Source organism: Carassius carassius, chromosome 1, assembly GCF_963082965.1.
Source record: "Carassius carassius chromosome 1, fCarCar2.1, whole genome shotgun sequence".
NCBI classification, from domain to species: Eukaryota; Metazoa; Chordata; class Actinopteri; order Cypriniformes; family Cyprinidae; genus Carassius; species Carassius carassius.
Genome location: NC_081755.1, coordinates 40,923,633 through 40,947,339, shown reverse-complemented (window position 1 = coordinate 40,947,339; position 23,707 = coordinate 40,923,633). Strand labels below are relative to the sequence as shown.

The 23,707-nt window shown below is 39.9% G+C and overlaps 1 protein-coding gene across 2 annotated transcripts in view; it reads right to left on the bottom strand.

Annotated features, from left to right (window-relative positions):
• rhbdf1a (rhomboid 5 homolog 1a (Drosophila)) overlaps positions 1-23,151 on the bottom strand; it is a 51,403-nt gene extending 28,252 nt beyond the window's left edge. Inside the window, exon 1 of one of the 2 annotated variants that reach the window (XM_059559252.1) lies at positions 22,813-23,151. The gene's annotated coding sequence lies outside the window, so the exon portion shown is untranslated. The remainder of the gene's footprint in view (positions 1-22,812) is intronic. The other variant, XM_059559253.1, reaches the window with a different exon arrangement.
• Between the last annotated feature and the right edge of the window lie 556 nt (positions 23,152-23,707).

Here is a 23,707-nt window from a genome sequence, read left to right as displayed (position 1 = left end):
GGAGTCTAAAAATAAAGCCCATCATCTAGGAGGAGAGAGAGCCAGGTGACTGTGCTGCTACTGCACACTGCTGCCAGAATGACATAACGCTCACGCTTGCTTCTCCTCGTGCTTGATCTTCTTATGAAGGACAAGCCGATATGACAATTAACCATACTTCAGCAGAAATAAGAAAGAAGTTCTGAAAATCGCCTTCCTTACCTTCATCATGACATGACATCTTAAAAATTCAGCGCTCATGTGCGAAATGCTGCAAAACGGTAAATTTTCACATCGTGAAACGTACTAATGCCGCGTTCCATGCAACCCGTAACTCGTGTTTTTCCAACCTTCTATCCGTGAAAGTGCACTGGGACAGCAGTCAAACCCGTGACTTCCCATCAGTGAACTCGTACTAGATAGATGTACTCCGAGTTCTGAGCTCTGACGTCACATAGCCCACCAAACAACGGTAATATTGCCTATGAATGCAGTGTTTATGCAAGGTGGTACACGTTGAAAAAACTATTTTAGGACAATGTAACGTTGCAATAAAATTCATAATGTAGCTACAATTCCTTGCGCTCAGGAGGTTTGGCGTGACTTGCCTGGAACGCTACAAAATTGTGAGTCGTGGTTTGAAGTCATGACTTACGAGCTCAAAAACCTGCCTGGAATGCAGCATAACTAGCACATTATCAGGAAAGGCAATTTGCAAAGATTCATAAAAAAACCTTATACTCACTTCTTCTGTAGGTGAGGCTGGATCACATATGATTCGCGTGAAGATAGATGCATTTAGGTTGATTGGGGGGTGGATTCCCTTCAAAAACAAACGTAATCCACTGTGTCTTCAGTGGTTTAGATGTCGGTATAAATGACTACTGCTATGTTTATTACCCTTACTGTAAAACAGATACATTAAATATTGTTGTTCAGTATGAGAAAAGGGCCGCAATATTGATGTGCGCATGCGCAGTAAACCCTGGTAGAATAAAATGTCAGGACACCGCTGATGACAACTCCCTCAGGGCGGCTCTAAGGTAAAACACTAGTGTCAATCAACAAGGTTGTGGGAGGGGCCTGGGTCTGTGTGACATCACACAGACAAGAAGCTGAGAATGGCTTGATTTGAGAAAGGGGTAATGATTTTAGTAGATTAAAAAAAACACTGGGTGGATTTTTATCATTATAGGGTAGTTGTGTACACACACTGCCAATACACACTTTTGATCAAACAACATGTTAAAGCATTCCAAAAATACCCTTATGGTGTAAATTCGAAGTGCAGTAAAGCCATTAATTGGAGTAATAATAATAATAATAATAAGCTGCTTGATAAAATCAAGTCCCAACTGTACAATCTGTCTCACTCACATTACCGAAGTTAAATGCATTCTGTGTCATGTTGTCTTTAAAGGAGATGGGGGAGGGTCGATGGTCTGCGCAGCAGGCCTTACATTCAGCATTCCTTTTAATCAGACGGAAATACTCCACATAGTCGCCCATCAGACCCCACACTCCCGAGCTGCTCGAGACCATTACGTTCCTGAGTGCAGACCAACACTGTGAGATGTGACAGTCTATCACCGCGAACCATTTCATCTGACATTAAAAAACAAACATGCACACACACACAGGAATACCCTTTGCAGCTGACTCTCTGATCATGTGTCAGGGCAGTGGTGGCCGGGACCGTCTCGGTCTCAGTAGTGGGTGGCACTTCTGCCGCTGCCCATGTTTGCTCAGCATGCCTCTACAGCACACCAGGGTCTTTGCAGGGGAAAGTAAACACTTCAAAAGTGACCCATTGCAATCTATGAAGTGAGTACGCAACATGTGTTTGTGTTTAAAGTGACAGTTCACCTGAAATAGAAAATTCCTGATGTTTCACATCTGTATGACTTTAACTCTTCCATGGGACACAAAAGATATCTACTCTTTTCCCCAATATCATGCCTTCTAATGCAGCTAGTGACTATGGAGATGAGGCATTTAAACTTCAAAAAAAGATGCAAAAGTACCATAAATAATATATAAAGCTGTCCATATGAATGCACTATTATATGTAGGCATGCAAATAGCTTGTGAGGAACAGACTTATGTCATAGTTATTAACAATGATTATTCAATGAAAAATTTCCTCTTCAGTTTTAAGGAATCATTTATATCCGTTGAAATGGACAAGCTGATTCCCTGAGACTCAAAAGAACAATTCAATTAAAGGAATAGTTCACCCAAAAATGAAAATCTGTTGAAACTGCATGGACCCTCAGGACATCCAACATCTTCATCAGAATGGAGTTGGAGAAATTTAGAAATTAAATCACTTAAACCACTATTTTTTAAAATAGGCTAGAAACTCACAACTTTACATTTTCCGTCAGTCTTAGTACACAATATAACTACGAAAGAGTCAAGTTTTAAATAGGAAAAATATCGAAACTCTTTGATCATTTTTGAACGAGATGCTAATGGTCTAATCAGATTCAATCATCTATGCTAAGCTAAGCTAAAAGTGCTATTGCCAGACCCGGAGATCGGTTGAATGGATTCGAAAACGGTAAAACTCGACTGTTTAACTCTAGGTGAGTTGGAAAATGATACTAAAAAAAAAAAAAATAGTGGAGTGTTCCTTTAACGTCTTAAACAGCAAAGATGGATGTTTGCAAAAAAACTAATCCATCATTAAGGAAGTTCAAATTTAAAGAGTTGCTTCTGGCCAATATCTGTCTATAATTCATAATTATGTATCTCCTGTATTTTTCTCATTCTGTCGGTACCCATTGACTTCCACAGAAAAGAAAGTCATACAGGCTTAAAGCAACATGACTCAGAGTAAATAATGATAAAATCTTCATTTTTGGTGGAAATATCCCTTTAACCTTCTTCAAAGTGACAGCAGAGTGCATACTTTTAAAGGGAACACGAACTAAAACACTGAATACCAGGCAGTCGATCCAGCGCATAATCAAATGCATTCAAAAACCCACATTCTCCCTCTATATCTCACAGTCCACTGCAGCGCTGTCTCTGGCTGCATGAAGCCGTGTGGAGGACTGATTTAATTATCACAAGCAAATTACTCAGTATCATCAGCTGTTTCTCACTATGATCCAGAGGCTGAGGAATCCAGCTCTGAGTCACGGCTGAATCAACCTCCCCTGGTTTTGTAAGAAGTGAGGCCTCACGCACCATATTGTTCACTGACCTTTAGCTACTCACAGTATTGTGCAGACTAACAGTTCTCAACACTCCCTTCCAGAAATAGCCTCATATATATTTAACAATCACTCGGGGGCCTTAAACTGCAGTAACAGGCATGACTCCCTTCATAAGTGCCACTCAACACTTCACACTACATGTCAGAGAGTTTCTCTGGAAACCTGCAGAACAACTCTTCACTCCGATAAGAAAAACAAGATCTTGTCTGGATCACTGCAAGTGCTAGAGCTGTCAACCCAAGAAAAGTGCAGATGAACATTTATATCCATTCAACTTGCAAAATAAAATAAAAAATTCCAGTGCGACTGATGAAAATCACGAGCGGTTTATTTATTAACACACACAAACAAAAGCAGAAGTTAAATGAAGAAATACAGAGGAAGAGAACAATATATCTCCTTTTTTTAATAGGAGTAATTACAAGAAGTGGCTCTGCTTGTGGTCACGAGTGTTCGCAGAAGAGGTGTGTCTTCAGCTATTCCTTTAAAGTTGTGTTGGCCACAGCAGATCACATGCCAGAAAACCACAAGTGGAATTTTTTATTTTGCTTTTTTCTGATTTGAGGCGTTACATTAGAAATGATATTAGAGATATTGAGAAAAAGGTTGCTCAGAAAAATGAACATGAATGTCAGATTGTCAGTATGTCTTTTTTTCTGCTGAGGAACTTCATAAGCTTGTGTAAACTTGATGTTCATGTTTTGAAAATGATCCAAAGAGCATTTTGATTTATAATTAATAATGAACCATAATTAAAAATAATGACTTAACTATTCGATTAATGACTCTTTTGAACTTTAGTATTGCATCAGATTCTGGACCTCACTATATTATTAAATTAAAAGCATATTCATATCAAATGACAAACTATGTATACATTTCTATTTTACTGACACTATGATCCCAAAAAATGTATTACAAACTTACAGTATGTACATGCAGAGAGGTGATTCAAGGTGGATATTTCAAAAGCGTCAGCTTCTATTTTTGTGTTTAGGTTTGTAAGAAATAAATCTATCAGCTGTTTGGACTCTTGTTCTGACAGCACCCATTCACTGCAGAGGATCCATTGCTGAGCAAGTGAGGTAATGCTAAATTTCTCCCAATCTGTTCTGATGAGGAACCTAACTCATCTACATCTTGGATGACCCGAGGATGCGTAAATCGTCAGCAAATGTAAATTTCTGGGTGAATCTTTGATTACAAATGAATTGTTAAAATATTTTTTACACCAGCATATACAGTGATTTTATGTCATGCAGGGCATTGAATATATGCGCTGCTTTGATATAAACTACACAGACCAACAAAAGCAGTGAAATTAAATTTCCATATAGCCAATACTAACTAGAGTGGACATACAGAGGAGAAAAACAGTGAGAAAAGTTCTTATTCAAATGATCGTAACTGAAGAACATGTGTTTTGCATTCACAAGCAGGTGAGAGCAACATTTCTCAATCACAGCAGTGCACTTTACTTTAAAGGGCTAACACATCCTGTGTAACCCAATTTCCTTGATATTTTACAATAAAAGAGCTTGATGTACTATGAAAACGTACTACAACTGTCAAAGCTCAAAACTTCCTCCTCAGTCCAAAAAGAACATCCATTGAAACTAAGCTGCAAAAATGACTCACGTTCTTCAGCAACTCAAAATGTCACAAAGATTAATGCATCAACACATTAACCATCTACATTTATGCATTTTCAGTGACGCCCACCAGAAACCCAATGTCACTAAATCAAAACTATTTTCATTATGACTAAACGTGGTGGTTGCAAACAAATTAATGTCATTGGTTAAGCTCCCCTAAACGCTGTGTTTTATTAAATGCGTAAACAACATATGAATAGTTTAGAGCTGTGTTTGCATATTAAACTGGGATATAAGAATGAAGAATGAAAAAATACACACTTCAGCATTAAATCCACACAAACAGACTGAACAACAACAATGAATCAAGGCAGAATGTCTCTGCAACTCTATGGACGTGAAGGCAACTCTCACCACAGATGTCAAAAGGATCAATAATGTCAACATTTCAGTTTGTGGCAGCATTTTTGACAGGACATTTGACCTCTTTTCATTCCATCTGACTCTCACTGTGCTGAGTTTCCTCTCAGGAGAGCAGCTTTACAGAGAAACAACCCGTATTTTAAGCAGCTCCCTGACAGAGAGGCTCTAAGCTGCATCTCCAACCTGCTAAACAAGTGACTGATTGTCTTCTGGAGGTCAGACGTTTTCCTGTTAAGCGAGCTAAGAGCGGAATCAGTCACAGCGTGCCCAAAAACATGTGATCCCCATCTAAATAGTTTCCAGCATGATATCAGCCTGAATCAGGCCATAGAAGCTCTTATTGTGCTCTTGGTAAGAGCCTGATGAGCATCAAGCAGAACAGAAGGTCAGCAGATGGGCCTATCATCGCAAGGAAAGAAATACTTTTTGGAAAGGTTCATCCAAAAATTGCATTTTTCATCATCTGTAAAGCTAATCACTTTTTTTTTTTTTTAAATATAACTACTGTATATTACAAGGTACTAACAAAAAGTAGCTCACTACACTGAAGCTATATTAAATGTCTGTAAAAATACAATCCGATGTGCTGTGTTGAATTTTCAAATGTGATTTACCTGTGTATTGATTGACACTTTGCATTGCATTTTGTTTCATGGTTAAAAGGTAATATCTGTAAACAACAGAAAAGGTAATGTTTCTAGGTCATAATCATGTTTTTTCCCCTGTTTGTTTTAGAGGGTGATATAAAACTCTAATATTTCTTAGATAATACATCAGTTAATATAATTCATTTTTGAACTGAATACAGCTAAAAAAAAAAAAAGTAGAACCCCACCAATATATATGTATTGAAGACACTATGATGAAATCTAGCATTTAACTAAATATTTTACAACATCTAAACATATTTATAAACCCCAGAGTGCTTTAATCATTCTGAACAGACTAATCAAAACACACACAAACTCTTTATATATTATATTATATTATATTAATCCATCCACAATATTAAAAATAAACATGTTACATTTTTCTGAGCTTATATCATTGCGCTAAAAATAAACAAAGATGACTCTGGACTATATTAGCCTCTGAACTTCAGAGTTCATTTTATCTGCCTCCAAAAAGACAACAAACCCAACAATAGTCCTCAAAGGACAGCGAAGATTCCATCACATCACATCCGCCTCGGGTGAGGCAAAGGTCAGAGGTCAGAGGTCTGCTTATTTGAGGAGCCAGGGAAGGAAGTGCAGAGCAGAAGAGCTGATGAGATTCAAATGGAAGAAGGAAACACACTCTTCTCTGCTTCCGTTAGCCACATTTACGGAAAAAACACGAGTCATATTTGATATGTCACTGATAAGACTGTGATGCCGCTGTATGTGATTAACCAGCCACAATGGCACCTGTCTGTACATAAGTCTTGTTATCAGTAATACAAGCGATGTGTCACGTTTAGCACCACTGATGCCCGGTAAACATTTAGGAAAGCACCTTTACATCTCATCCTGCCATCAACACAACGCACACAAAAACTAAAATTGAATTAAAATGAACACTGACATAACAAAATTAATGCTAGCTAATATATCTAGGTTTATTATTTAAAATAAATAAATAAATAAAATTTGACAAAACAAAAAATTACTAAAAATGTAAATAAATTTGAAAAAAAAAATCTATAAAAAAAATAAAAATACTAAAATAACTGTGTGTTAAACTGTGCTAAAAATGGAAAGCTTCCTCTGAAATATCTGGTTGAACAGGATGCTGTCAGGTTTAAACGGCAAACAGAGCTGGCTGTGTTTGGTGTGATCATTAGAGGGTGTTAGCCCAGTGCCCTGTCGAAGCAAGTTTGAAAAAATAAATTCATAAAGGGAAGTGTTAGGGTTGGGTTTGACTTTGCCCTCACACCCTCACATGACTTCAGTGTAGCAGCACTCAACTCCTGCCCAGGACTTCACTCTATCAAAACTGTGTGCATATCTTTACATAAACTACTGTCGGGAAACATTTGTGAATGGAGACACATGGATACTGGGATTTCTTTATGCTCGATCATATTTTCTGACATGTTGTTTGCACATCTGGTCTTGCAGGAATCCCTTCCCCCCGAATGCAGAGATCATGAGAAAGGAAATGATCTTATCACACAAGGCCCGTCCCTTTCATGTGCACGTTGCAAATGCAAACAGTGATAAGTGTGCATGACTCCTGCGCAGGTGAAACTCGTTGTCATGAAAATGAAACTCTGGGAAGTAGGCAGCAGGGCTTGAGGTGCAGATCTGGTTTTGTGGTTTCGAAAGTTGGCTTAACCCGGGGCACGAGAATGTGGGTTGATGACACAGTTTCACTGTCAACCACAGTGACAGTTGAATGGAATTAATCTCACTCCTCAAGTCGTTACAAACCTACATGACTTTCTGTCCTCTGAACACAAAAAGATCATTTTTATAGAATATTCTGTACTCTTATGAGGAATGTGGTAGAGAATAAAAAGAAAGCACAATTTTTTTTGTATTCTAAAAACAGCATCTCATAACTCAGGCACTACACATGTACAATGACAATTTAAAATACTTACAGACTTGAATCACATGATCTAGTAAACAAAAACTGTTTAAATAATTTATTCAGTGAAGCAATCCTGGCTAATCACATTCTGAACCTAAACCTAACTCTGCTTAATATTAATAAAAAAAATAAAGTAAAAAAAAGGCACCAAACAGTTGCTAGCATCCATTGAATTCCACAGTATTTTTTTCATACTATGTAAGTCAATGGCTACCAGCAACTGTTTGGTAACCAACATTCTTCAAAATATCTTCTTTTATGTTCCACAGAAGAAAGAAACTCATACAGATTTGGAACAACTTGTTGGTGAGTAAATGTTGACAACATTTTCACTTTTGGGCGAACCATCGATTTAAGCAGTATATCACATAACAATGTTTGTTAACAATTTATTGTTAAGCGTTAAAGTGCGTTCAAGTGAACATATTATTGAAAAAGAAAAAAATGTAAGGTGTGGTGCTGTTTCTGTTATTCGTTGTGGATTAGATGGAAGCAGATCAAAATGCGAACTTGCAGTGGATTGTAAGAAAGGAGCATAGTTTATGCACACTAAAGACTGGAGATGTCCAGAATACATCTGTTGTGTAAAAGAGAAATTATTTTTTAATAAAATTACTCGGTAAAAAGATCATAATAAAACATGCGTTAATGAATTTTTCACAATAAGATCAAAACATGAGTTTAGAAAATAGATGTTAAATTCATTCCAACTAACAATATTCAAACTGCACATAAACTGCCTCAAATGGTGAAGGTTTTGCACATGAATATTCATATTCTGATGTCTGAACAGCGGTGTGTGTCAGCCATTAGTTACTTAACTGGACATTTCCCGAAATTTTCCAACCAACAATTCAATTTTGCATCTAGGCATACACAAAAGAAGTGTTTTTATGACTGGAACCGAACAGAATGCAGGGGTCTTTTTAAAGAGCCATTTAAAAAATGACACGCTCATGCCGTGAGATGCTAAAAAGAAATGACACACTCGCACCACTGCACCCAAATCATTTCCACATTTGCACATTTCAAATGCGATTGAAAGGCTCGCACTGAGTGCTCTAAGTGTGTGATTTTCTTGAGCAACAGACCATAACAATTTCTTGCAGAATACTACAGGAGCCACGCGACCCCCATTAAGCCGGTGATCTCTGTTATGCGCATAGAGTTTTGCTAGCTGTTGCTAGCTTGGCAAGGCTGTACATTTTCAGTCTCCACAGTCGTGAGGTCTAAGCAAGCGGCCACTTCCATTCACACGTCAGAATAATTTTCTGATGCTTTTGTGAGCGCTCACGCTGGAGAGCTGGGAGTGACCTTGAGAGCTGTTGACAACATGCAATTACAGCTCAGGGTTGGGAGAGAAAGAAGGAAAAAGAAAACAGCAGGAGGAGAGCAGCAGGCCTCTTACAAACAGGGAAAAACAGCAATTCCAAGCAGGCAGGCTTAGTTTCCTTCCTTCAGACACTGCACACACACCAGAGCAGGAGCATGTGTGAGTGTGACATACTTGCTTACCATGGCTGTGGACAGACAAGACAAGAAAAGAACGAAAGTGCTCTTGTCAGCGCTCCACATGGCCGTGATGAGTCTGCAGTTGTGCGTGCCACGCTTGTGCAAGAGTGTGTGTGAAAATCTGGGCTGCATCCCAGAACAGCAATCTAACAGCTTCTATTATTGCTTTGTTTTTATCATGACGCTCGCCGTCAACATGGCAAGCGCTCGTTTGTTCTCTTTTTCCTGTTTTAGTCTTCCAAAAGAAGAGGCCTTGCGCTTGATCTAACTCCTGCATATTTGAAAGAGTTGACATAATTTGGCGGGCACACAACCATGCCAAGTGATGACTAATGGAAGGGAGAGTAGGCTGGATGTCATCCACATAGTTCCATGCTAGGTATGCTGAACGCCCAGAACAACACATCTGGTGACAGAATGTTCAATAGAACACAGATTTTCAGGTAGAATCATTTATAAAGCTCTTCTCAAACCATGGAAGCTTGTACAGTGTGTTTACACAGAACTTACGGGAATCTTCTTGTCAGTTATTATTAGTCATCATCATGGATCCACCTACTCTCAAAAGCCCATCGAAGGCCAAGTCACACAGCCGACACAAAACACACCCTCGTTTTCGGTTTGAAGTCTAGACTAGTTTGATTCTATCCAGACTGCACATGACTTCAAGTAGACAAAAAGGGTGGGCAGCCTACTCAGACTCATGCCACACTGTATGCTAAAGATAGAGACAGGCGAGCTGGCCGACCTATTTAAAAGCGACCCTTCATCCTCACTGCAATAATATTAGCACATAGGCATAACTACAAATGAGACAAAACAACAGCCATGGAATCAGTATAAACACCTGCCTTCTGCATTATGCAGTCAGTGGTGATATTCAGTGGTGCTGTCTAAAATAGCCACTTGTACATTGCAAAGGAAAAATAACTAAATCCGCCAAATTTATGTGCAGACAGTGGTGGGGAGGGAATTTTGTGAGCTGCTTGAAAAGATTTACCTGCTAGGGCATGATAAGCTGCATTCAAGTCCTTCTGGGAAGTTGCTATACTTACAAAATATGATACGATGTGGTTTGGATCAGGGTTAGGGAAATTGACTTTTTCATTTACTGTATATCTTCCTCTCATTTTGCTCAATAAACAGTATGTTTCCACAATGATTCTTTAATTGAAAAACCCCAAACTTACAATACCTGAGCTTGAAGAAGGGATGAAATGAAAATGTGCCTCAAACCTTGTCGATTTTGTAAATGCATGGTATAGATCTTCTCATGAGTGATTCATTAATGTTTCCTTTTAAAAAAAATTTTTTTGATCTCGTAATGTTTCATCAAAATGTCACCATCTTCTGGTGAAAATGACAGACTTCTCTCTGGTGTCGTACGCAGGATGTCTCCAATCATTTAGTCTGTTAAAACCCTGCCCTACCACAATCAACTTCAAGCTCGCATTCATTGTGAGTGCAACACACAATCTAATCAATTTCCTATAGCTAAAAGGAAGTCTTCACCCTATTTTTTTTCTTCAATAATCTGAACTCAGATGTACATCACAATATCTCTCAATTTTCTCTACTTTCGTTTCATTGTGACTTTAAAAGAAAGTATTCTTATGTTAATTGCATTCATGTGTGCTCAACCTATAAATAAAACCACTTGAACATTACTTTAGTGCACCATTAGAATTGGCGAAATCCCCTAAAACTGCATTCACTGTATGATGAGCTTTTTTCCTTTTTTGTTTATTTACTTTGCATCTAAATTTGGCTTGGCTATCAAGCCCACAAGTTGACCGGCCCACCAGGAAACTCCCATATGGTCACTCCATTCATCAGCCTGATGATCGCACCGGATTATGAGAGCAAAGCAACAAGGTCAGGAAGACGTGTTTCATTTGAAAAACACAACACAGTAACACTCAATGCAAAAGTGTATAATAGAAAAGCAAATAACAGATAGAAGCAGCTGTGTAAAAGTAAAACAGCTTGATTCGTAAGAGAGTGATTCGTAATTTCATTGGAGGGAAAACCATCAATGCAAGATGCTACTGATCAAAGTCCATCCTGAGGAAACAGCCACAACATTACCAAAGCCTTTCAAAAATGACACACTCACACATTGTTTCACACCACCAGCACCGCTTCTGGACTTAATAAACCCTCACCCTCATATTCAGAAACTAGTTTTGCCTATTAAAGCCATTTCGATTAGTCAAAGAAGCCGTAGTTACTCAATTATGCCTGTAACTGTGCACAGGACAGGACTGACAGCAGATTTAAACTGAATCTCACTGGTCTAAAGAGCTACAACAGCCCTGCAGCATTACATCATAGTTACAGGAATAGTGTTCAACAGCATGCCACAATCTGCCAGATCAAGCCAAATCAAACAACACCTGAAATTGACAAGACACACAAAAGTATAACTACATTTTCAAAGTAAATGATTTATGCTCCAAAACATACGAAAAGTATACATAAAAGAACACAACGTTTCCACCCAGCAAATGCATTTGACTATGATTCAGAGCATTTTTATTTTTGCCTTTAAAAGCACATAAAAATGTGCTAAAATATACAACAAAGGTGTGAAACACAGCTGCGCTTTGTGCATAACAGTGCCTTTATAAATACAGCACAGCCTCTTCATGACTTACTGTTTATCCATGTTACAATGCTCTATGAATTTATGATTATTTATTCACAGAATGACGATAGTTTTCTGTGTTTACCTTCTGTGCTGCCACATTTATAACAAACTACCAGGTATTTTTTAGATAGCATTAATATTAGTATTTAGTGCTTGATTAAATATGAGGAAACGCTGCCAATGAAAATGCTGAGTTCATCGTTACTTTGAAGACAAGCTAAACAAGTCAGTGAAATCAGCAACTAAAATGAAACCACAAGAGATCATATGACTATTAATATATCCTCTGGAGCAGAGTTGCAGTTTTGATTTTTTTTTTTTATAGTTAGGCTTAAATTAACTTATTCCAGAACCACAACCCGAATAGGGACTGTATTTTTCTAAAAGAACATCCAAAAAAAATCAATGTGAGTTATTAATATGTAAAATTAAGAGCACAAGGTGATGAGTTTTCCCTTTTTTTAAATTAACAAGCTACACTGAAGACATTTTTATTGTAGGTATGTCTTTTGTGTTTTTTCCCCCTCAGTCTACTACTGAAAAGGGAGGTGTGCTTGTGGGCCGCCCCAAGAGCTCTGACACAGTTTGAATACTGCTTCTTTGAAAACTTGAAACTTGAGGCATTCGAGCTGTGGGGATAAATGACTGATCCATTTTAAGCTACTTTAAGTGACAACCAAGTCTTTTCCTTCAAAAGTTGTCAAACAAGTCAGTTAACATGTCTTTTTTGTAAGCAATACTGTTACTTTGAATTTTCTTTTCAATGTAATGTGTCCATTTTACACATAACAGGAAGACCTGGGTTATATAACAGGGCAGCTTTATTTAAATATACTCCATTCCCTTCAAACCTTACTCGTTGTTGTGTTGCCACCCCTGTTACAGTAAACCACAAGACCATCGGTGTACTACAGAAATGGTTAATGGTTCGCTAGGTTTCTTGTGTGTGTGGTGATAAAGAAAGGCCTTGGTAACTTCACAACTTGTGCTAAATCTACAGGACGCTATTCAGACCTCAAATGAGCTCTTTCTGACTCACAAGGAACTGGTACAAAATATTCTTTTCTTATTCTTGTCCGTAAAGCTCAAACAGATGTATTTTCATCCTACAAAAGAGTCACACCTTTGCCTTTGAGTTTGGTGGCCAGACTGCAATAAAACCATATAACATTAGTAGATAGTGAAAATTGCTGGAGATCACCCAGCTCTATGCATTTTATTATGTTTGCGTCACTGCTTTCCCAATAAATGGTAAACTTTCATTAACTATGTTTACATGCAACCAAATAACCAATTACTAATTGGACTGATGGCTCAGAATAAATAGCCTTTATGAAAACGCCGCAACTGCAATTTGAATTAGGGGTGTGCACGGATAGTGAACATTCGAATATTCGTTCTGCTCTAATTATTCGATAAATAAAAATGATATTCGAATTTCGCAAAAAAAAAAAAAAACAGTTCACAATAAAACCTAATTTGGTCACTTTCTGTGATTCTCCACGGCATATTTGAAGATGTATGCAAGCAAAAAAATTATTAATGAATGAATTAGAGGCCGTTCACATATCGCGCCTAAAAACGCATGGAAAACGCTAGGCGCGCCGCTTTCTCCTTCTTTCCAAAGCGCTCAGGCAGAAGCGCTCCTGAGGCGTCTGCCATTTCCAAGCAACAATGACGTGCTCTCTCCATTAAGACGAAAATTTCAGCAAAGGATAAATGGATTTGCAGCACAAAAAATCGCTTTCAGTAGCTCTGCTACTAAATTTATTTCAAAATGGCATTCCATATAGGCTACAGCTATAATCAGCTGTTCCTTCATCTTGGCTGAGCTTTCAACGTTGTTACGGGAAAGGATGAAGCTGAATGATTAGTTCTTGTCACATGACCTGCGGTGCGCTTGCAGCATTCTGAAAAGTTTAGATGTTTTTAACTCGATGCAGTGCGGACGCGCCTGGAAAAAACGGGCGCGTCGCACCGCGTGCGCATCGCGACCGCGTCGCTTCCATTATGAGCGCGCATACCGCGCGCCTACATTGGAAATAACGAACTTGAGCGCGCAAAAGACGCGATATGTGAACGGCTCCTAAGAACTGCCCACTCGTCGGAAAAGGCTGAGCCTGTTCTTCAGCAATGATTACAGAGAGTCCAGCCGAGACGAGTGGGAACAGTTCTTGCTGGAGCCATGTATTGCACAAGATGAGTATCCCATTCAGTGGTGAAACGAAAACACAAAGCTCTTCACAAAATTTATTCGCTTAGCACGCCGTTATTTGTGAGTCCCAACAACGTCTGTGCCGTCAGAGCGCGTTTTCTCTGCGGCTGGCCTTATTGTTAACAGACTAAGGAGCCGACTTTCCCCCGATCATGTTTACATGCCCGTATTTCTTAACAAGAACATGTAAAACAATAGGAAAAAAGTTTAAAAAGATTTGCTGACAGTTTCAAAGTTTCAAAGTTAAGTGTAGGCTACGTTCTACAATAGCCTGATTGCTGCAGGCTGATTTAAGTTTTTTCTTTGTTCACTTTTTTTTTTCTTTGTTCACTTTTTTTTTTTTTTTTGCTTTTAATCTATACTTTTGTTTGTTTGCACGCATTGTTAAAGGTTTTCAGCTACAAAACACGATGTGTAATGTTCAAGCTTATTGTGTGTAAGCTTGTTTAAAATGACGGAAAAAATAAATGTTGCTGAAAAATAACGTCTGTCTCATTAAACTTAATTTAAATAAACGAATATTCGAATATTCGTTTTTTGTGAGCTCAAATATTCGAATGTGATATTTGCGGAAAACGCCCATCCCTAATTTGAATAAGCCCAATCCACATTAAATTTTTTGATCGGATTGGAAGGGGTAATGTAGATCAATCAACAGGAAAAAATAAGCACTTGAATCTTTTTTCTCAGTTAGATTCAAAAGTATGTGATGCATATGTTTCCACATGTTTTACCAGTAACAAATGGCTTTGGCGTGACCGGTGTCTGAAGTATATATCTAAACACGACAATGACACTGGCTGGCGACAGCCTATGTCATTACCGGTGCAAGCACAGTATAAAAGTGTGCCGGGAGAACACGTCGTCCTCTTCTTAATCTTCACTGACTGTTTGTTTATGTTAGTGATAAGATAAGCTAAGCGCAACTAGGAGTGCATGTTATCTCACAAGAGGCTTTGCTCTGATACTCGCAGTTTCACACGGCTTGCGCGGTGTGGTGTTTGCATGAGTGTGTTTGCCTCTTGCGAGAATAGTGATGCATTCGCAGCAGCAGCGGTTTCCATTCTCACGTAATTCCGAGGTAATTTACCGCATGGGCAGGGCATGTTTAGTTCCCATCGGAGCTGAAAATTTTCTGCCCATTGCCTGTGATTCGCAGTTGATGGGCAGAACATGGAAAGAACCTGATGGGATTTTTTCCCCTATCAGTATTTGCTTCTGTTTATACAGGAATTGTATAACCTGAATATCTGTCTGCAGTTGGTGGACAGATGATTTATATCATAAAGCCACATTAGGGGCCGTTCACAGATCGTGCCTAAAAATGCGTTGGAAAACGCTAGCCGCGCTGCTTTCTCCTTCTTTCCAAAGTGCTTGGGCAGTTGCGCCCCCTGAGGCATCTGCCGTAGCTAAGCAACCATGATGTGCTCTCTCCATGAAGATGCGGAAATTTCAGCAAAGGATAAATGGATTTGCAGCACTAAAAATCGCTTGCAGTAGCTCTGCTACTAAATTTATTTCAAAATGGCAATCCATATACAGCTATGATCAGTTGTTCCTTCATCTTGGCTGAGCTTTCAACGTTGTTACGGGAAAGGATGAAACTGATTTGTTAGTTCTTGTCACATGACCCGCGGTGCGCTTGCGGATAAATTGGAAATAATGAACTTGAGCACGCAAAAAGACGCAATATGTGAATGGCCCCTTACACTGTACACCAGGAGCCATTTCTGAAACCTTTATTTTCAGATTGTAGCCGTGGTTGGTGAACATCCATTTTAAGTACTCTATTGCTAGTTTTGTGTGAATTCACTAACTAGCTTTCCTCCGCCACACTAATTGGACTTGTCTTCTTTTTCTGACTTGTTTTAGGGTTAGGACCTCTGTGAGCACCTCCCCTGCTGAAGTCAGAACCTTTTGCTGTTGACCAATTGTGGTGAAGGTAGCTCAATCATTGGCACTGGATCCAGGCTAGATGATAGCCCTAAATCTTCAGCTTCATGCTTACTGAACCATGCAACCAAGTTGCTGAACTTCTGCGAGAGCCACCTAACCATTAGGACCCCAGTATAACGCTGCAACCTCAGGATCCACGGGTTTGAGCATTTTTTGAGTGTAATGTTTCATGACGTGCTCCCTGATGTCCTGGCTGGGTGTTTGCTTCGAGAAGCTGGCCCAGATAGGACGCACAACTCATGTCTCCTGAGACTTGAGTCATCCTCTCGACCATCATGCACAATTTCTGAGCTAGAGCTCATCTCACTGAGGCACTGAGTGGCTTAAAACTCCTTACTCCGCTCTGCAGTTCTATCAGGCCAACAGGACCTCCCTGTCACACTGCCCTTAAGGTCGAACCAGTGAATCGGCCCTCCTTGTGGGCTTGAGTACACGGCGTTCCCCTGAGGTATGAGTGAGATGAGTTTCTGTGGAAACCCTTCCTGAGAGCTTCGGTTCTAAAGAGCAGTAGCTCTTCATGCATGAATGGGATATTGGGTCCTGTTGTTTCTACAGATTATCTTCGGGTCTGGTTAAACGGGACCCATGCTCTCTGTTGAGAGAGAACATAAGACTGTTCAGCTGCATCAATTGACTGTCTGTCACTAGGCCCTGCTAGACTACCACTTTTAATCTAGCACTGCCTTCTGGTCAAACTGAGAAGTGCTCCCCTCACTGTTAGGGTTAGTTATGAGCCTCCCAAGAACTTCATATGAAACAATACTGAGTTGTTAGGCCTGTCCCTGTCACTTCCTTAGTCAGTTGCCTCTGTGTCTGGAACCTGTTGTTCCCTATTTTTCCCATTCAAAATGTGTGATCCCCATTTAAGCTGGATCCCATTTCTAATGTCCCATTTGCAGTCAACCTGCTCTCCGGACATGACCATGCTCCCGTCACTGCGGAAGGGTGTTTTTATGAGCTTGCCAGTCCTGGGAAGATTGTGTGAATCCTCCTCTCTACTTGAGAGATTGGTACTTTGCCCCTTGGTTATTGAACGCTTTTGTTGAGCTGGGTTCCTCTCTCTTTACTAAGGGTCGAGCCCTCTTCTTTTTGCGCTCTGTGACAGCGATATCAGGTAATTTGGCCACATAATGTCTACCCTAGTTGCCCCAATTTAGTCGAACCTAGAATTGCTCCCCGCACCTTTAAGGGGTTATCTTTGAGCATGCCGCTCCCAACTGAGCGTCTGAGGCCTCCTTTCATCATATAATCCTCTCTTGGAGTCCCATAGAGCAGCAGCCTCTGGTTTTTAGGCCTCTCTCTGCTTCTCTATAAGGTTGCTCTCTTTGTTGGTTGAGCTCAGCAGTGCTCTCCTCACCTTAGAGGGTTACCTTTGAGTATGCCGCTCCCAACTGAGCATCTGAGGTCTCCTCTCATCGGGTTATCCACTTCTTGGAACTCCATTGAGCAGCTATTGGGCCCTTTCTGGCTCCCTGATAGGCTGCTCTCGTAGGTAACCCTAACAGTGCTCCCCTCGTTCTTGAGGGTCATCTTTAAGCATTTTACTCCCAACTGAGTGTCTGAGTGTCTCTCTCACTCCTGGGAATCGGGCACTCTGCTTTCTGGAGCTTTGTACAACAACCACGTCAGGTAGCTAGGCTACCTTCTGCCTCCGTTTAGAGCTGCTCTTATGGTCGAGCTTAACAGAGTTTAGTCTAAATTCAATTTTTATGATAAGTGCAAACGCTAGTTCTCTGTGCACTTCTCTAAAATTCATATTCATGGTAGGTGTGCATTCTAAGCCTCTTGCACATCTTTCTAAAATACTTTATGGTAAGGGTGATGCGATGCTGGCCTCGTCCCCTTTCTCTGAGTTGGCTCAGGCCCCACACTTCTTACCTGGGCCCCACTCTACTGACGTATCTTTGATGATAGCTATATGGTTGAGCTTGGTAGTGTACCCCTTGTTCATGAGGGTTTTCTATGAGCACACCACTCCCGCCTGAGCGCATGTATTGCCCTCTCTTTTGAGTATCGAAGACCTGTAATATAGCCTCATTAGGTTGTTAGGCCATTCCTGCCTCCCTATTAGGCTCCTCCAAATGGTGAGGTGGTGGTGCTCCCCTTCCCCTAAAATGTGCCTGTGAGCACTTTGTTCCCAAGTCAAAAGCTCTCCTCGAGAAATTGAAGTGTGCATGATTATCTGGAGCTCTGCTCTCGTGACTACTGTACTCAGGTCGGGGAGGCTCACCTCAGCTAGAGGTTTCTTCTATATGATGCACCACTCTCAGGTCCACAGGCACTGAGCTTGGTATCCTGCTACTCCTGAGTGGTCTCATTCACTTCCAGTCTCTGGCTCATCGTGGCTTTGTGACCTTTTAGTAATGGAATTTCTAAAATCGATATTTATGGTAAGTACACACCTTAGTTCTCTGTTCCCTTCTCTAAAATCAATTTTCCTTGTAGGTGTGCATGCTTAACCTTTTGTGCTCTTTTTTAAAAACCCATTTATGATACGGGTGACATGATGTCCCCTTTCTCTGAGTTGTCTCAGCCCCCAATTTTTACCATGGGCCCCTCTCTTTGTGTGTATCCTTTTTGATACATTTTAGGCAGGGTGTTGCTACTAAGAGTATCCTGTGATCCTCGGGCAGCTCATTCTAAGAGCAGATGGTAGCACCCTGGGTGACATGCCAAGATATGGGTTCATGTCAGCCATTATACTCGGCCGTATACCCTTAAAGGAATGCTTTTATTCCGATTCTAAGCCTTGAGCTTTGCCCTGGGCTCAAGCTTCCTCAAGCAAGCCCCTTACAGATAAGTTCATTGGCGCGTCCTATGAGCAACTCCCTTGACTTGGTCGAAATTGGTACTTGGTTCTCACCATAGCATTGGCATGCACTTCCCTCAGTGTGGCAGTGTGGGTATACTGTTCCCCAAAGCAACCTCTAGAGGAAGCAGTTTGAAGTTCCCTCAGAAGGGAACGTCTCAGGTTACGTATGTAACGATGGTTCCCTGAGAAAGAAAACACTGTGTCCTCTAGTTTCCTCACCATGCTTTGAACGTAAGCTTCAGGTGAAAAAGCACATGACATGTTCTCCCGGTGCCCTTTTAGATTTTGTTCGTGCCGGTAATGATGCCATAGGCTGTCACCGGCCAATGTTATTTTCATGTTAAGATGCCGAAAGCATTCCCAAAAGCGACCTCTAGAGGACACAGTGACTCGTTCCCTTCTCAGGGAACCATGGTTACATACATAACCTGAGATTGTATTTTATAGTTGTTGTATTTTACCAACTGAATATTTACTAAATATTTGCTAGATATATATAGATAATATAGATGCTCTTCTGACATATTCAGTATGTCAGATTTCTTACAATTCCAAATGTGGTGATTGTTAAGAAAAAAATGATTGTTGATTACACACAAACGTTTTGTTTGGAAAACATATAATGCACCTATATGAGAATAGAATTGCCATTCAGATTGATGCAAAATAGTGCATGTGAACATACCCACTGAAAATTTTAACTGGTCATTGCAAACTAATGTCACTGTGAAACTGTCCCTTTAAAACTCTCCAGTCTTCCATTGAGAAGATCAAACAGGTTGATCATGCCACTGGTTGAGATGTTGTTATATCCAAAACAGTCGGGGCATTACAACAAACAGACTGCAATTTGACATCAAAGAAATTACCAACTTTAATAAACAGTTTGTCTGCCAGAAATTTATTTTAAATAGGGAACCTTGATAGAAAGCAAAACCACATGTAATGAAAGCGATCCACTCTTGGCAAGACAGGCGGACAGTCAGACAGACACACATTGGCGTGTGACTCATACACACATGATCACACTTCTCCATTACTTACAGCCACCTGCGGCATCAACCTAGTCCAGCACTATTCTACTGTTGTCCCTTACACTACTGTGCCGACCTAGAGCCCAGTTGGAGCACACCTGCAACACATAATGACGACAGTCGATCGAGACCCTGCTTAATCGGGCTTGTTACATCACCATGAATGATGATCCCCTGAATGAGATAATGTTTCGAAAGCATTGCAGGATGCGGCAATAGGCCAGGGATGCCTCATGCAACTGCATTCAGCACAAACTTCAGAACAGAATTTCTCACTCTCCAAATAAAATAATTGGCTGTACACTTGACTGTCACTTGTGTATATGCATGCAAAACATCACAGATTATGTTTCACAGGGGTACTGATTTAGATGCAGGCCAGTAAATGCCTCTTCTAAACACATAAGCCTGGCCTGAAGCGACAAACACCCCCTAAAAGGCTAGCATGCAGGCTGTGTTTTAAAAACCTGAAAAACTCACAGAAAGTGTGGCATAGAGATGCATCTCAGTTTATATTGCACACATTACATATTCACTTAGCTGTGTCAATGGTTTCCTTGAAACTGGTTTAGAATTAGATCATTACATATGACATTATGTTGCCTGTAAAGCCTGTCTGAAGAAACTTTATGAAAACGGCATCTGTGTATGACGTTCCATTTGGGCCAGAAACGAGTCAACTGCTTTGTGCTATACATTTGTCCATGTCTACACTCACTGAATAATTGTTCAGAAAAATTTGTAAATGTCGAAGTGTCTTCTTTTCTGAAGTTTTCCTGTCCTGTTGTCCTTCATGTCATCTCATTCTGTTGTTAATAAAAGGCTGTTTCCGAAAAAATAATGGCATTCTGCTTGTGCCAAAAAAGTTTTAGTGTGAACACCCTACTCACAGTATTTATGCTACAAAACAGCTTAACAGTGTATGAGTATGCAAATTGAGACCTATAGACAAATGTAATAAACTAAAGCATTCAATATTTCAATATTTTTGGGGCACAAATGAAACCTATGTAGTCTGTGTAGCTACATTCACACATTCAGTGTTTGGAACTGACAACCACATTTAATAACAGATGGGACTTTTAAATTGTCCTGTTCATACTATACAGTATATTTGTGCTTCAAATACAACTGTAAAGGTCCAGAAACTTAGCAAGGAAATCTGTAAAATAGCCATTATGGAGAGAGTTATCATGACGCATGCGCCTGCTGACGCATTAAGTAAACGATGCATGTGCCTGCTGAATGCGTTGTGATACTGTCTTCAAAATGGCAGCGCGCCTCAGCAGATGAAGAGGAGAAGAATTGTTGAATAAGTCATTATAATTGTTTTCTTTGTGCACAAAAAGTATTCCCATAGCTTCATAAAATTATGGTTGAACCCCTTTTGTCACTTGGATTCTTTTACTGATGTCCTTGCTACGTTTCTGGACGTAGGAACATTACAGTTACGTTGCGGTCTACTGAGGGTCAGAGAGCTCTCGGGTTTGATCAAAAGAAATTTCTTAATTTGTGCTCCGAAGATGAACAAAGGTCTTAAGCCCAAACCCACTGCACGGTTTTAGCAATCCAATAGCAATTCAAAGTTCATTGCATGTCAAACTTTCATTGCATGACCTTATAAACTTGTCACATTTTTATTGTTTGGCCAGTAAATGTGGATCATAGCACCAAACACACTGTGTGATGATCATGCTGTATTGTAGACTATCTTTAGTTTCAAGACCGTGACAATGGCCGTCTTTGAACCTCTCTCACTGTACAACACAGGACCACCGATTAGGAGCCACGTTCACAGAAATCGCCAAGATTGACTTATGATGCCAATCTTTCATCTGGGACAGCAGATAAATCGTGCAATGTGTTTAGGGCTTTATGGGTTTGGAACAACATGAGGGTGAATAATTAATGACAGAATTTTCCTCTTTGGGTAAACTATCCCTTTTAGTCAAGGATCTTTTTTTCTGGAGATAAGATAATTTAAGCATGTAACTTAATCTTAATCTTCACAGCAAAATAAAAATAAAAAATTAAACAAAATTATTGCGTGAGCTATTCTATAAAATAATAATTAACAGTTTTTTTTTTTAGCTTTGTAGTAGCTAATTAACGAAGCGAATTATTAATTGTTATTTTACTCCGAGTTTGATCCCACATGAAAAAGCACACACACGAGTTATGTGCTCAGAGCAAACTGGAAGGCCATTTGGTCTTTGAACACAACGCATATCTGAAACACAGATAATCAGAAATCATCTGACAAGAATCACTAGCTGGAGGCGGGGCATCGATAACCGTTGAACTGACGTCATCACATTACCGAGGACAGTGTAGGAAATAAAGTGAATTGCTTGCTATTAGCCTACTTAAGTATGCATGAAGAACACACAAACACTACGTAACGCTCTATATGGATATGGACAGTCATATCAGACCCGCAAAAACAGAAAGAGGTTAGTAATTTAACTGGATACAGCGATGAAGCATATATCAAGTAAACTGGACCGCATATGGCTATGTGTAGGCAGAAGTCGTAAACACGGAACAGCACGCGCGCCTCCGCGACACGCCAACGTCTCGTGATTAAAAAAACACTCCTCTAATGTAAACTTCGAGTTAGGGTATTTAAACATCACACACCCTTAAAACCATCCACAGTTGAAATAGACAAGCATATTTCAATGAGACCGTCAGAAACGTGTAGCCTATATATTCTTTAAAACTGTACGATGCGTTATAATATCACATAGATGCATCGATTTGAGCTCACGACTCGCCGGCGTATATTAACCTACACAGCAAAAATAGAAAATTAGACGTTACAAAATGACCACCTACCCTTTTACGATTCAGGAAAAATGTTAACAGCGGAAATCTCCAGATCCCTGTAATATACCAATGGTTGTATAGCCTGTGTTTATTTCATTTCGGCCAACGTGCGCAAATGAATAAACCGCTGCAGATGTCAAAGTCTCTCTGTCTTGAAGCTGTCGGTGATAAAAATCCAATGTTAAGACATTGTAGAGCAGTGGATATGATTGTTCCCACGCAGCAGCGAGTACATTCCCACGCACGCACGCGCGACACACGGAGAGCAGCGATCAGCTCTGGTAAGTTTAGTTTTGTTCTGCCGGTAATTCAGTTTCATAGACCTGGAGCCCCGCCTGCGTCGACCGAGACTCGCACACACACTGGGAGGAGCAGAGTACAGTGTGTGTATGTGTGTGTGTTCAGCCATGACTAAGCAGGGAAGTCTTCAGCAGGGTCCATTGAAGACCCACACACCGAGTTTGTGTTATGAATTTCTCTCAGCTGTTATTACAGTCGTGAGATATTGTTGGGGACTAGTTGTTTAGTTACTGTATGGGTTTAATATCAACATACAGCCTGCTGTGTCGACTGCACTTATTTAGATAAGGAGATGTGCATGAGCGCATGATCAGAAGTTCAGACCTCATGACACACTTGTGAAATTACACAGTATGATTTCATTCTTTCTTTCTTTCTTTCTACAGACCATTTTATTTATTTGTATAAACTATTACCATACTAACAGGATACTATTTTAGCTATTTTTCATTATATAACCTTAAAATTAAAAAGCATGCTTTATGTGTATGTCTCTATAAACTGTAAAATTAAAAAAATATGCTTCATGTGGTAACATGATTTGCCTGATTTTAGTAAAAGAAAAAATTAAAAAAATATTTTACAAGAGTTAATTCCGGTCCCC